Here is a 13,590-nt window from a genome sequence, read left to right as displayed (position 1 = left end):
AACTGGTTACTCTTGTATCCTATTGTTTATCTATTTCTGAGTTGTCTTATTTCCCCTAGGGTTAGTTTTGAGTGTTCTGTGAAAACTGTTTGTGGGCTGGTGTACTTTTTTTTTTTTAACTGCAGACTGATATTTTTAATATACCTGGGGCACCTAGAGAATACATTTCAGAAAGTTGTTTTGGGGGTGGGGCGAGGCAAATGTTCACTTCACTTGCTCTGAAAAAGAATTTGGTTTTGGAAGGCTTAACTTTTAAGAGCAGCCACTCTTGGGGCACTCAGACCAATATTTTACCCTGTAACTTGTTAGAAAGTTATGCCATGATTCTCAATACTACTATAAAACCTGAATCTACTTGTGTCATAGGCTGGTGATGGCTTCACCAGAAGGAGTTTTTGCCTGCCTTTGTAGCTTTCTGGACTATTCTTGTCATTGGAAAAGAATTTAAAAATTAAATGCCTTTGAATAAAATAAATCTATGGAGGATGAGCTAGAGTATGCTGCACTGTCAGTTCATGTAGCGTACATCCTGTACCAGAGCACTGCTGTATTAATCCTTGAATTCAGAATCAGAAAGGAAACAACTTACTTTCCCTTGCCTGATCCTAATGTTTAAAAAATGGAGCCAGGGCGCATAGTGGTGCTTTAAGGGGCAGTGCATGCCTTTACCTTCCTCTCTCCTTTCATTTGGTTGTCGTCAACATATTCAGTGGATTGTCACTTGAAGATGGCAGGTTCTTGTTATCTGTAGTGACATTCTCCCAGTGTGTGCTACCTACTGTACATTCTTTCGTCTGGGGTCCGAGAGGAAGGGGTTCTAAACAGTGCGCTGTTGCTTTTAGACCCCCTTTTACGTGTAACCATTTACTTTCAAAAGATTATTTATTTGAAGCCCATCCAAGTCTTGGATCTCTATAAATACTGATGCAAATATAATTTCACTGATATTAAAACATGTTTACACTAAGCTTGTGTACCTGACTTCATTCCCTTCTTCAAAGAGTAGATGTTCAAATCTGATGGCTGTGGAGGTTTGGTATAGTCTAACTGATCGGTTTGAATGGTAAAGCTGTACGAAGGTTAATATAGTACATTATGCTTACACAGTAATTTAATGAAGATTTATACACAGCATAAAGTGTCCTCTGCATATTCCCACTCATGGGATTCTCTGACTGGTGCAGCCTTGAATGGTAGAATTCTAGATGGCAGTAGCTGTTGGGGCACTCACTCATCTCCTTTGCCCCACCCTTCAGTGAACGTCAAGTGTTTCAGGCAAGGATATAAAAGGGGTGTGGTTCTCCAGCTATCTCAGTTACTTCTAACCACGACCAGCTAAACAGATTTGTGTGGCACTCGGGAATCCTTCCAGGTCCGTGATTAGCTGGCTAATTTAGATCTTAGGTGTTAAGTGTTAGTTTTATTAGTGGTAGTAATATAGTTACTTGGGTGGAACTGAAGAAGAAACACTTTCAAAAGATGTTTCCGATGCGCTTGGGTCCAGATGAGCCAATTCCAAAAATGAGGCTTGAGGCACCAGTGAAACAAGAAGGTACTGTGGCACCAGAGGCCGGTAGCAGTGTGGCACTGCAGCAGATAGTAGCCGAGGCACAGGCTCATAGATTGGATCCCAGCCTCTGTTCAGCCAGAGAGGATCAATTACAGTAAAGGAGCAAGAAAGAATGTACTACAACAGAACTTTTTTTCTCCAATTTCCCTTCTTCAGCCCAGGGTAGGTCAGCTTTTGTGGCCCGCATCATGCAGGAGGTCAGACTAGATGATCATAATGGTCCCTTCTGACCTTAGAGTCTGAGTATTACTGTCTCCAGTTATATCTGAACTAAGAATAACCTGAGAGTGGAGGAAGAGTATGGATCGCGGAAAGGATCTGTAGAGGGTGTATTAAGGACAAAGATACCTATACATCTTGGATTGATCTGGGCAAAGATGTATACCATCAGATCTGACTGGGTTTCTGGCCTGACTAGCAAATACCACCTTGGATTTGATGGTAACAATGGCTTTCTCCAGCACCTTACTAAGAATTTGCTATGTATGGGACTATTTCTCCAGTTAGGTTCAAAGAGGAGGTATAATTACCGGACCTGAAGGGTACTGATCCAATAAAACTTACAAGCTTTGCTATGTCTCCTATATCAGGGAGAGAATTAATAGAAAAGGAGGAATTAATGGAATGGTGAGAGTCAGATCTGGACTCTGGAAGAATGACATCACCAGATGAGAATGTAAGGGGCAAGTCAGCCTCGTCACCTTCAGAAGATACAGTGGCATTCATGAGTTAGTGTATTTTTATACACTGGGAGCAACCACTAGACAAAGGGTTTCCCTTCCCTTATTGGAAGGGCTGTTCCAACCAGTGAAGGCAGTCTGGAACAATCAAAGAAGGCTGACAAATTGTACCAGTTTTCTTGGAAAGACATGGCCATGTTTCACACGCAATCACGTCCCAATTCATTGGTTGTAGAAGCAGCTTTAAAGATAGAGGTGCTCAATTGCACTCCACTCCCTCTGATGTAGAAGGGAAAAGACAATGTCATTGGTAGGAAAATCTTTTCTTCTACCACTTTAGCCATGCGTGTTTCAAATTGAGGTCACAGCAAGGCAACAGTGTCATCAGTGGGGGGGGAATATTATTCATCAATATCTGAGACTAAGAGATTTAAGTGCTCTGCTCTTGGAAGGGCAGCACATTGCTAAATATCAATTGAGTAGCATTTGACTCTTCAGATGCTTCAGCCCTCGCTTTAAGAAGGCATGCATGGATCAGATCAGCAGGCCTACCTCTACGAAGATGAGGATTGAAGACCTTCCTTTTGAAGGGGAAGGTCCATTCAGTCTACGGATGGATGGAGCACTAAAAAGATGAAAAATATGAGCTCTACAGCTAGTTCTCCGGTCATCTTTATGAATAAGATCGTTCACAACTCCAAATTTTAGATATCAAAGACAGTATGTAGTCTTCTACATTGATTCCTTAATAATGCCAAGGAAGGAATTATTCTCAGCCTCAAGTGTCAAGTCTCTCAATATTAACATCAGAAAAGGTAGTCTTATAAGCCTCATAATAATGGAAAGAATCACTTTTGTCATATGTGATTCCTACAAGGTCTCAGATTTGACATAAGGATTTGGAGTTATAAACCAGCCCAGTTGGACATGGTTCACCCACAGTTTGGGTACTGTTTGTCCCAGTTTGCCAGAAATGGCAGTTAACATGCAGGATCCACCTGTCTGATGTTATTGCATGTGGCTAGGCAATTCAGTTCAAGACTTTCCCTTTCTCCTCACCCCAACACATATCCACCTCTTTCATCCTTGGCCCGGGGTTGGCCTTGTTATGTAAAGCCTCCGCTCAAATGCAATTGTAAGATCTGTAACTTGTATCATTAAGTTCTGCAACTGTTTTGCAGATTTTGTAACTTCAGTTATTGTTAGCACAGCCTTTTTAGTTTTGTAACCTTTGCACACTCTGTAACCTTTTCAAGTGACCACTTGTCTGAACTTCCAAGCTTTGTAATATCCCATCCCTCAGAGAGAGTGTGAACAAGGGAGTGTATGTGGGACTGGGCAGAGAAGTGCTGCAAGGAGAAAGGAGCCCAGAGACAGGAGACGGGTGTGTCTGATATCATCTGCCCTGAGAAGGCCATCACGAAGTGCTGTAAAGAGAAGAAGAACCTGGTATGCATGAAAGGAACTGGACTGGGAATGCTTCTCGGTGACGGACACGGAAGGAAAACTCAGTGTACATGACAGGAGCCGCCCAGTTCCAGAGAAAGGGAGCAGCCAAGCAGCTGCTGCTCCTTGACCTGCTTAGCAGCCTGGATTCGTGACCGCAGGCGGACAAACCAGATCTCCCACGCTTCGGCTTCTCCGTCCCCATGCTGTCTCCGGTAACTCGACGCCTGTGTAAGTGTGTGGGTGCATGAGGGTCTGAATACAGTGATTGTGTGCGTGTATGAATAAGCTCCATCTCTTTTCTATCTGACCCAACAGCGGCATCGTAATAAAACGAATACAAGTGTGACCCTGGGCTGGTTTTTAGGGGAACAGAGGTAACAGGCCTGACAGATATTTATGAAGCGTAGAGATTCAGTCTGTAGTGGAGTTAGGTTTGGTAAAGGTGGTATCATTAGATCAGAGAGGAAAAGGTTTTTAGTCCTTTCCTAATTTCAAAAAAAGGATGGGGGGGCCTTTGCCCTATTTTAGATTTAAGGAAATTAAGCACCTCTAGAAAGAGAACATGCAGAAATTTCCAACTTCTATAATCCATTCTCCCCCCCTCTGGATTGGTTTGTAGCTCTGGATTTAAAAGATTGATATTTCCATATATTTAGACCTTGTCACTAGAAATACCTGAAGTTTATGGTAGCAGAGGATCATTTTCATTGTAAGGTTCTCCCTTTTGGCTTGTCTGCAGCACCCAAGGTGTTTTTAAAAAGTCAATCTGTAGTGGCAGTGTTCCTCAGAAGGCAGGGGATGTTTGTGTATCCAATTTCAATGATTGGCTAATAAAAGCATCATTCAGGGAAAATGTCTGTCTTCACGGAAAACAAATGTTTCCTCTTTGCCCGTCTGGGATTACGAGAAGTCGCATTTAATTCCCTTTCAAAGGATCTTCTTTACTGGGGCAATGCTAGATTCATCTGTGGCAAAAGCTTTCCTTCACATGGAGAGATTTATAAAGATGTCTATAATTATCCCTTTTCACTCCCCACAATAACTGATTTTTGTTTTTCTACAGTTCCCGAGTCTCTTGGTGTCAGCCATACCACTGATGCTATATGTTCATCTTCATATTAGAAACCTTCTGCTCTGGTTAGCAATAAATTAGGACCAGGTTTAGAAAACATGTATAGCAAACTAGTAATTCCGCAGCAGATGTTAGCATCACTAATATGTTGGGCAAATGTTCAAAATGTAATAAAGGGTATGCCTTTCCATTCGCATTCTCCAGCGGTAATACTTACCTCTGATGCATCTACGCTGGTGGGGGGGTCCATTTGTACAATAGGCTGTTAGAGCTCATTGGTCACTAAAAAGGATTTTCACATCAAAGTGTTAGAGCAGAGACCAATCACTTTAGCTTTAAAGTCATTTCTACCTCTGGTCAAACACAAGTAGATCAGGTGGTTACAGACCCTAGGACAATGTTATATTATCTGAACAAACAAGGGGGGCTTATTCCTTACAATTATGTGTGGAGGCAAAGACCTTTGGAACTGATGAATAGATCAAGATGTTCATCTAATACCAATCAGTGTAATGGGGAGTGAAACATGCTTGCAGACTATTGGAGCAAGTCAGATGCACAAGTGGCCTTTGAAGGATAAAATAGTAAAAAAATACCTCTTCACTTTATGGGGGGGACTCTGACAATAGACCTTTTTGTACCCAGCAGCAAGAGGAAGTGTTAGGAATTTTGCTTGAGAGCAGGCAGAGACAAAGAATCAATATTGGATGCCTTTCTAGCACATTGGGCTCACAGCTTAATGTCTGATTTCTCTCCATTTCCTCTCAGAAAGGGATAAACACGATAAGACAGGACAAAGCCAAAGACATTGTAATTGTGCCAGCATGTCCTAGACAATGAGGGTATCCAGGCTTAATTCACCTGCCAAGAGAGCTAATTGGAGCTCCTGCCACTGGACGTGTTTAAAAATTTATGGAGATATCCCATCTCCTAGAACTGGAAGGGACCTTGAAAGGTCATCTAGTCCAGCCCCCTGCCTTCACTAGCAGGACCAAGTACTGATTTTGCCCCAGATCCCCAAGTGGCCCCCTCAAGGATTGAACTCACAACCCTGGGTTTAGCAGGCCAATGCTCAAACCACTGAGCTATCCCTCCCCCCAGAAATGTTGTTACAACACGGGATAGTTTATCACCTGGATCATCAGTCTCTCCATCTAGCGGCATGTCTGAGGATGTTACAAAAAAGTTGGGCATTAGAGGTGCAGAATGTATTGTATTGCAGGAAAGAGTCTACGGGATGGTTATAGCCATATGTGGGAAAAAAATGTATTGTGAATTTCCATGTATGATATGATATCTGGAGTACTGTGTCCAGTTTTGGGCCCCACACTACAAGAAGGATGTGGAAAAATTGGAAAGAGTCCAGCGGAGGGCAACAAAAATGATTAGGGGTCTGAAGCACATGACTTATGAGGAGAGGCTGAGGGAACTGGGATTGTTTAGTCTCCAGAAGAGAAGAATGAGCGGGAATTTGATAGCTGCTTTCAACTACCTGAAGGGGGGTTCCAAAGAGGATGGAGCTTGGCTGTTCTCAGTGGTGGTAGATGACAGAACAAGGAGCAATGGTCTCAAGTTGCAGTGGGAGAGGTCTAGGTTGGATACTAGGAAACACTGTTTCACTAGGAGGGCGGTGAAGCACTGGAATGCGTTACCTAGGGATGTGGTGGAATCTCCTTCCTTGGAGGTTTTTAAGGCCCGGCTTGACAAAGCCCTGGCTGGGATGATTTAGTTGGGAATTGGTCCTGCTTTGAGCAGGGGGTTGGACTAGATGAGCTACTGAGGGTCCCTTCCAACCCTGATATTCTACGATTCTATGAAATACACAGCACCAATTAGTTATGTACCTGAAAAAGTAGATCTTTCACTATCTTCGGTAAAGGTTCATCTCTGTTATGTCAGCATATCATGTACCTGTGTGTGGGGGGGAAATCATTGTACACTAATGATGCAGTTACAAGGTTCGTTAAAGGTCAAAATAATTTATACTCTCCAGTAAGATTCATAGATTCTAGGACTGGAAGGGACCTCGAGAGGTCATCGAGTCCAGTCCCCTGCCCGCATGGCAGGACCAAATACCGTCTAGACCATCCCTGATAGACATTTATCTAACCTACTCTTAAATATCGCCAGAGATGGAGATTCCACAACCTCCCTAGGCAATTTATTCCAGTGTTTAACCACCCTGACAGTTAGGAACTTTTTCCTAATGTCCAACCTAGACCTCCCTTGCTGCAGTTTAAACCCATTGCTTCTGGTTCTATCCTTAGAGGCTAAGGTGAACAAGTTTTCTCCCTCCTCCTTATGACACCCTTTTAAATACCTGAAAACTGCTATCATGTCCCCTCTCAGTCTTCTCTTTTCCAAACTAAACAAACCCAATTCTTTCAGCCTTCCTTCATAGGTCATGTTCTCAAGACCTTTAATCATTCTTGTTGCTCTTCTCTGGACCCTTTCCAATTTCTCCACATCTTTTTTAAAATGCGGTGCCCAGAACTGGACACAATACTCCAGCTGAGGCCTAACCAGAGTAGAGTAGAGCGGAAGAATGACTTCTCGTGTCTTGCTCACAACACACCTGTTAATACATCCCAGAATCATGTTTGCTTTTTTTTGCAACAGCATCACACTGTTGACTCATATTTAGCTTGTGGTCCACTATAACCCCTAGATCCCTTTCTGCCGTACTCCTTCCTAGACAGTCTCTTCCCATTCTGTATGTGTGAAACTGATTTTTCCTTCCTAAGTGGAGCACTTTGCATTTGTCTTTGTTAAACTTCATCCTGTTTACCTCAGCCCATTTCTCCAATTTGTCCAGATCATTTTGAATTATGACTCTGTCCTCCAAAGCAGTTGCAATCCCTCCCAGTTTGGTATCATCTGCAAACTTAATAAGCTTACTTTCTATGCCAATATCTAAGTCGTTGATGAAGATATTGAACAGCGCCGGTCCCAAAACAGACCCCTGCGGTACCCCACTCGTTATGCCTTTCCAGCAGGATTGGGAACCATTAATAACAACTCTCTGAGTACGGTTATCCAGCCAGTTATGCACCCACCTTATAGTAGCCCCATCTAAATTGTATTTGCCTAGTTTATCGATAAGAATATCATGCGAGACCGTATCAAATGCCTTACTAAAGTCTAGGTATACCACATCCACAGCCTCACCCTTATCCACAAGGCTCGTTATCCTATCAAAGAAAGCTATCAGATTGGTTTGACATGATTTGTTCTTCACAAATCCATGCTGGCTGTTCCCTATCACCTTACCACCTTCCAAGTGTTTGCAGATGATTTCCTTAATTACTTGCTCCATTATCTTCCCTGGCACAGAAGTTAAACTAACTGGTCTGTAGTTTCCTGGGTTGTTTTTATTTCCCTTTTTATAGATGGGCACTATATTTGCCCTTTTCCAGTCTTCTGGAATCTCTCCCGTCTCCCATGATTTTCCAAAGATAATAGCTAGAGGCTCAGATACCTCCTCTATTAGCTCCTTGAGTATTCTAGGATGCATTTCATCAGGCCCTGGTGACTTGCAGGCATCTAACTTTTCTAAGTGATTTTTAACTTGTTCTTTTTTTATTTTATCTGCTAAACCTACCCCCTTCCCATTAGCATTCACTATGTTAGGCATTCCTTCAGACTTCTCGGTGAAGACCGAAACAAAGAAGTCATTAAGCATCTCTGCCATTTCCAAGTTTCCTGTTACTGTTTCTCCCTCTTCACTAAGCAGTGGGCCTACCCTGTCTTTGGTCTTCCTCTTGCTTCTAATGTATTGATAAAAAGTCTTCTTGTTTCCCTTTATTCCCGTAGCTAGTTTGAGCTCATTTGTGCCTTTGCCTTTCTAATCTTGCCCCTGTATTCCTGTGTTGTTTGCCTATATTCATCCTTTGTAATCTGTCCCAGTTTCCATTTTTTATATGACTCCTTTTTATTTTTTAGATCATGCAAGATCTCATGGTTAAGCCAAGGTGGTCTTTTGCCACATTTTCTATCTTTCCTAACCAGCGGAATAGCTTGCTTTTGGGCTCTTAATAGTGTCCCTTTGAAAAACTGCCAACTCTCCTCAGTTGTTTTTCCCCTCAGTCTTGATTCCCATGGGACCTTACCTATCAGCTCTCTGAGCTTACCAAAATCTGCCTTCCTGAAATCCATTGTCTCTATTTTGCTGTTCTCCCTTCTACCCTTCCTTAGAATTGCAATCTCTATGATTTCATGATCACTTTCACCCAGGCTGCCTTCTACTTTCACATTCTCAACGAGTTCCTCCCTATTTGTTAAAATCAAGTCTAGAACAGCTTCCCCCCTAGTAGCTTTTTCAACCTTCTGAAATAAAAAGTTGTCTCCAATGCAGTCCAGGAATTTGTTGGATAGTCTGTGCCCCGCTGTGTTATTTTCCCAACATATATCCGGATAGTTGAAGTCCCCCATCACCACCAAATCTTGGGCTTTGGATGATTTTGTTAGTTGCTTAAAAAAAGCCTCATCCACCTCTTCCACCTGGTTAGGTGGCCTGTAGTAGACTCCTAGCATGACATCTCCCTTGTTTTTTACCCCTTTTAGCCTAACCCAGAGACTCTCAACACTTCCGTCTCCTATGTCCATCTCTACCTCAGTCCAAGTGTGTACATTTTTAATATACAAGGCAACACCTCCTCCCTTTTTCCCCTGTCTATCCTTCCTGAGCAAGCTGTACCCATCCACACCAACATTCCAATCATGTGTATTATCCCACCAAGTTTGAGTGATGCCAACAATGTCATAGTTGTATTTATTTATTAGCACTTCCAGTTCTTCCTGCTTATTGCCCATACTTCTCGCATTTGTATATAGGCATCTAAGATACTGGTTTGATCTTTCCTCCCAGTTTTGTCCTGACCCTCCTTTCTTTCTGACAATATAGCCCACACTCCCTCTCGTTTCTGACCCATCTCCCCGGTTTCCATGTTCCCCACTTACCTGTGGGCTTTGCTCACCTGTCACCGTCGAACCTAGTTTAAAGCCCTCCTCACTAGGTTAGCCAGTCTGTGTCCAAATAGGGTCTTTCCTCTCCTCGAAAGGTGAACGCCATCTCTGCCTAGCAGTCCTTCCTCGAATAGCATCCCGTGGTCTAGGAAGCCAAAGCCCTCCTGGCGACACCATCTTCGCAGCCAGGCATTCACCTCCATGATGCATCTGTCTCTGCCCGGGCCCCTACCTTTGACAGGAAGAATTGAAGAGAATACCACCTGCGCTCCAAACTCCTTCACCTGTACTCCCAGAGCCCTGTAGTCACTCTTGATCCGCTCAGTGTCACACCGCACAGTATCATTTGTGCCCACATGGATGAGTAGCATGGGATAGTAGTCAGAGGGCTGGATAATCCTCGACAATGCCTCCGTAACGTCTCGGATACGGGCTCCCGGCAGGCAGCATACCTCCCGAGATGAAATGTCAGAGCGACAGATGGGCGCCTCCGTCCCCCTCAGCAGAGAGTCTCCGACCACCACTACCCTACGTTTCCTATTCGCAGTGGTGGCAGCAGACCTCCCAGCCAAGATACAATATGCCATCTTGGGATTTAAACATAGTGCTCTCACAATTGATAAGACCTCCCTTTGAGCCTTCAGGAAACTGTAATTTATTTAATTTGTCTATTAAAAACACTTTTAATAGCCATTATCTCTGCAAGATATGTAAGTTAACTACATTTGTTAATGACTGATCTGTCATTTACTGTTTTTCATAAAGACAGGATAGTTCCCCATACACACCCAAAGATTTTACAAAACCTCATATAAACTAATCTATAATTTTACCGGGCTTTTCCCCTCAGGCCCATACTCGTGAGGGCAAAGCTATGTAACATACCCTGGATGTTTAGACAGGACTAAACAATTTAGACAAATTGTTTATTGCTTATGAAAGAAAGAACCATGGAAAAGCTATTTCTGTACAATTGTATATTCAAATAGCTTATGAATTGGAAGGATTGTTCCTTCCCCAGGGAGTTAGAACACATTCTACTAGGTGGAAAGCAACTTCTGTGGCTTTTTTCTTTTTCTAAACACAGTCCTCTAGTAGAAAAAAGTAGAGCTGCAACAAGGAATTCTGTTCATGCATTAGTAAAGACTACTCCTTAGATTTAGAATCTAGATCTGATGCAAGATTTGGCAAAACAATTCTGCAGTCCTTATTGAATTAGAACTCTGTGGTCTGACTATCCAGGGTGAGTCTACTGCTTATTAATCTATGCCATGAGTGGGAATATGCAGAGGACATTTGAAGGCTAAATTAATATTACTTACCAGTAAACAAGGTTCTCTGAGATGGCCTCTCCAAGATTCTCCACTACCTCAGAGTCGTACTTACCAAAAGTGCTTAAGGTCGAGGAGGAAGGGGCTGAGGCAGATGGAGCGCTACACCCGTTTTATACCCTTGTCCTGGAATGCTCAAGGGTCACTGACGGAAGTGCTGAGGGAGGCATGTGAGCGCTCCAGCAGTGACTGCTTGCTAGAATTCTACCCTTAAGGCTGCAGCGTTCAAGATCAGAGCATCCCATGAGTGTGAATATGCAGAGCGTATGTCGAAGAACCTTGGTTACAGGTAAGTAAACTTCATTTTTTTTTCATATAGAGACAGTTTGAGTCTTTGGCCTGCTCCACACTAACCCCCCACTTCGAACTAAGGTACGCAAATTCAGCTACGTTAATAACATAGCTGAATTCGAAGTACCTTAATTCAAACTTACCGCGGGTCCAGACGCGGCAGGCAGGCTCCCCGTCGATGCCGCGTACTCCTCTCGCCGAGCTGGAGTACCGGTGTCAACGGCGAGCACTTCTGGGATCGATTTATCACGTCTAGACAAGACGCAATAAATCGATCCCAGAAGATCGATTGCTTACCTCCGGGTCCGGCGGTAAGTGTAGACCTACCATTTAAATCATAGAAATGTGGGATTGAAAGGGACCTCGATAGGACATCTGATCCAGTCCCCTGCACTGAGGAAGGACTAGATATCATCTAGAGCAGTGGTCCCCAACCTTTTTCATCTAGCGGGCACCAGACGATGAGCCACGGAGGACCGTGGCGGCAGATGAGCATCTGCCAAAATGCCGCCGACAAGCGGCAACGTCAATAGGTGTTGCCGCCGAAATGCCGCCATGAAGCGCCTCTGGATGATGCTGCTTCTCAGCTGAGCATCCACCGAAATGCCACCGTTGGCCAATACGCGGGTGCACTTAGATGCCCTAGCGGGCACCATGGCGCCCGCGGGCACCGCATTGAGGACCCCTGATCTAGAGAATCCTTGACAGGTGTTTGTCTAACCTGCTTTTAGAAACCTCCAGTGACAGAGATTCTATAACCTTCCTAGGCAATTTGTTCCAGTGCTTAATTACCCTGTGTGGCGTTCCCTTGGTGTTGTCTGGACCAGTGAGCTGCTAGGTCACTCCAGTCCTTGATTCTGGGAGCCAGCCTTACCCTGCTGTGCTGTGAGAACCCCAACTCCTGGGCTGTTCACGCACAGCATCTAGCATGTAAGCTGCTCCTTGCATTGTGCAACCGAATGACACTAGCCAATATCTCCGGTCCCAGACACAACCCTATGAACCTCCGACTTGCAGTGTCCAGTTATGCCCGCTGGACACTGCAAGCTTATATGACTTTGTCAGTTTAACAAAGAAATTGATATGTACCAGGCTTGTTATCCCAAGGGGGGTCTCTGACATGCTTCAAACCAAACACACTGCTTCAGGTAGAATTAAATGGATTTATTAACGACAAAGATTTTAAGTGATTATAAGTCAAAACATAAATCAGATTTGGTCAAATGAAATAAAAGCAAATTGCATTCTAAGCTAACATTAACACTTTCAGTGCCCTTACAAACTTGGATGCTTCTCACCGCAGGCTGGCTGGTTGCCCTTCAGTCAGGCTCTCCCCTTTGATCAGCATTTCAGCCCCTTGGTGGTGATGTCTGTAGATGGAGGTAGAAGACAGAGGAAGAGCGTGGCAAACGTCTCCCATTTATCGTGTTCTTTCTTCCCTCTTGGCTTTGCCCTCTCCCTTCAGAGTCAGGTGAGCATTACCTCATCGCAGTCCCAAACTGACCAAAGGAAGGGGCGTGACTCACTCGAGAGTCCAACAGATCCTTTTGTTACTGTCTATGCCAGCGCCCTTTGTTCCTGTGAGGCTGGGCTGGGTTTGTCCCATACATGCCTTGATGAGGTGTGAACTGCTTTTGGAGAGTTTTTGCCTGGGCTTATTTTAAGCCATAAAGGCACATTTTTTAGCCTCATAACTATATACATGAAATTACAACCTATGACTTCACCATAACAATGCTCAGTACATCATGAGCCTTCCGAAGACACCCGACATGACAAACTTTGCATTAGATACCACACAATCATATAAGGATGAACATGGAGGTGTAGGATGTTCCTACGAGGTACAGAATGTCAAACCCTGACAGGAACTTTTTCCTAATGTGTAACCTAAATCTCCCTGGCTGTGATTTTAAGCCCATTAATTCTTGACCTGTCTTCAGGCAATAAGGAGAATAATTGATTACCTTTCTCTTTGTAACAACCTTCATACTTGAATGTAGTCTTGTAGCTGTGTCAGTCCCAGGATACTAGAAAGAGAAGGTGGGTGAGGTAATATCTTTTATTGGGCCAACTTCTGTTGGTGAGACAAACAAGTTTCAAGCTTACGCAGAGCTCTTCTTCAGGTCATACTTGAAGTCTGTTGTTATCATATCTTCCCCTCAGTCGTCTTTTCCCCAGACTAAACAAACCCAGGTTTTTCAACCTTTCCTTGTAGTTCATGTTTTCTAG

Source organism: Trachemys scripta, chromosome 11 (genome assembly GCF_013100865.1).
Source record: "Trachemys scripta elegans isolate TJP31775 chromosome 11, CAS_Tse_1.0, whole genome shotgun sequence".
Classification (NCBI taxonomy): domain Eukaryota; kingdom Metazoa; phylum Chordata; order Testudines; family Emydidae; genus Trachemys; species Trachemys scripta.
Note: the sequence above shows the minus strand (reverse complement) of the source record.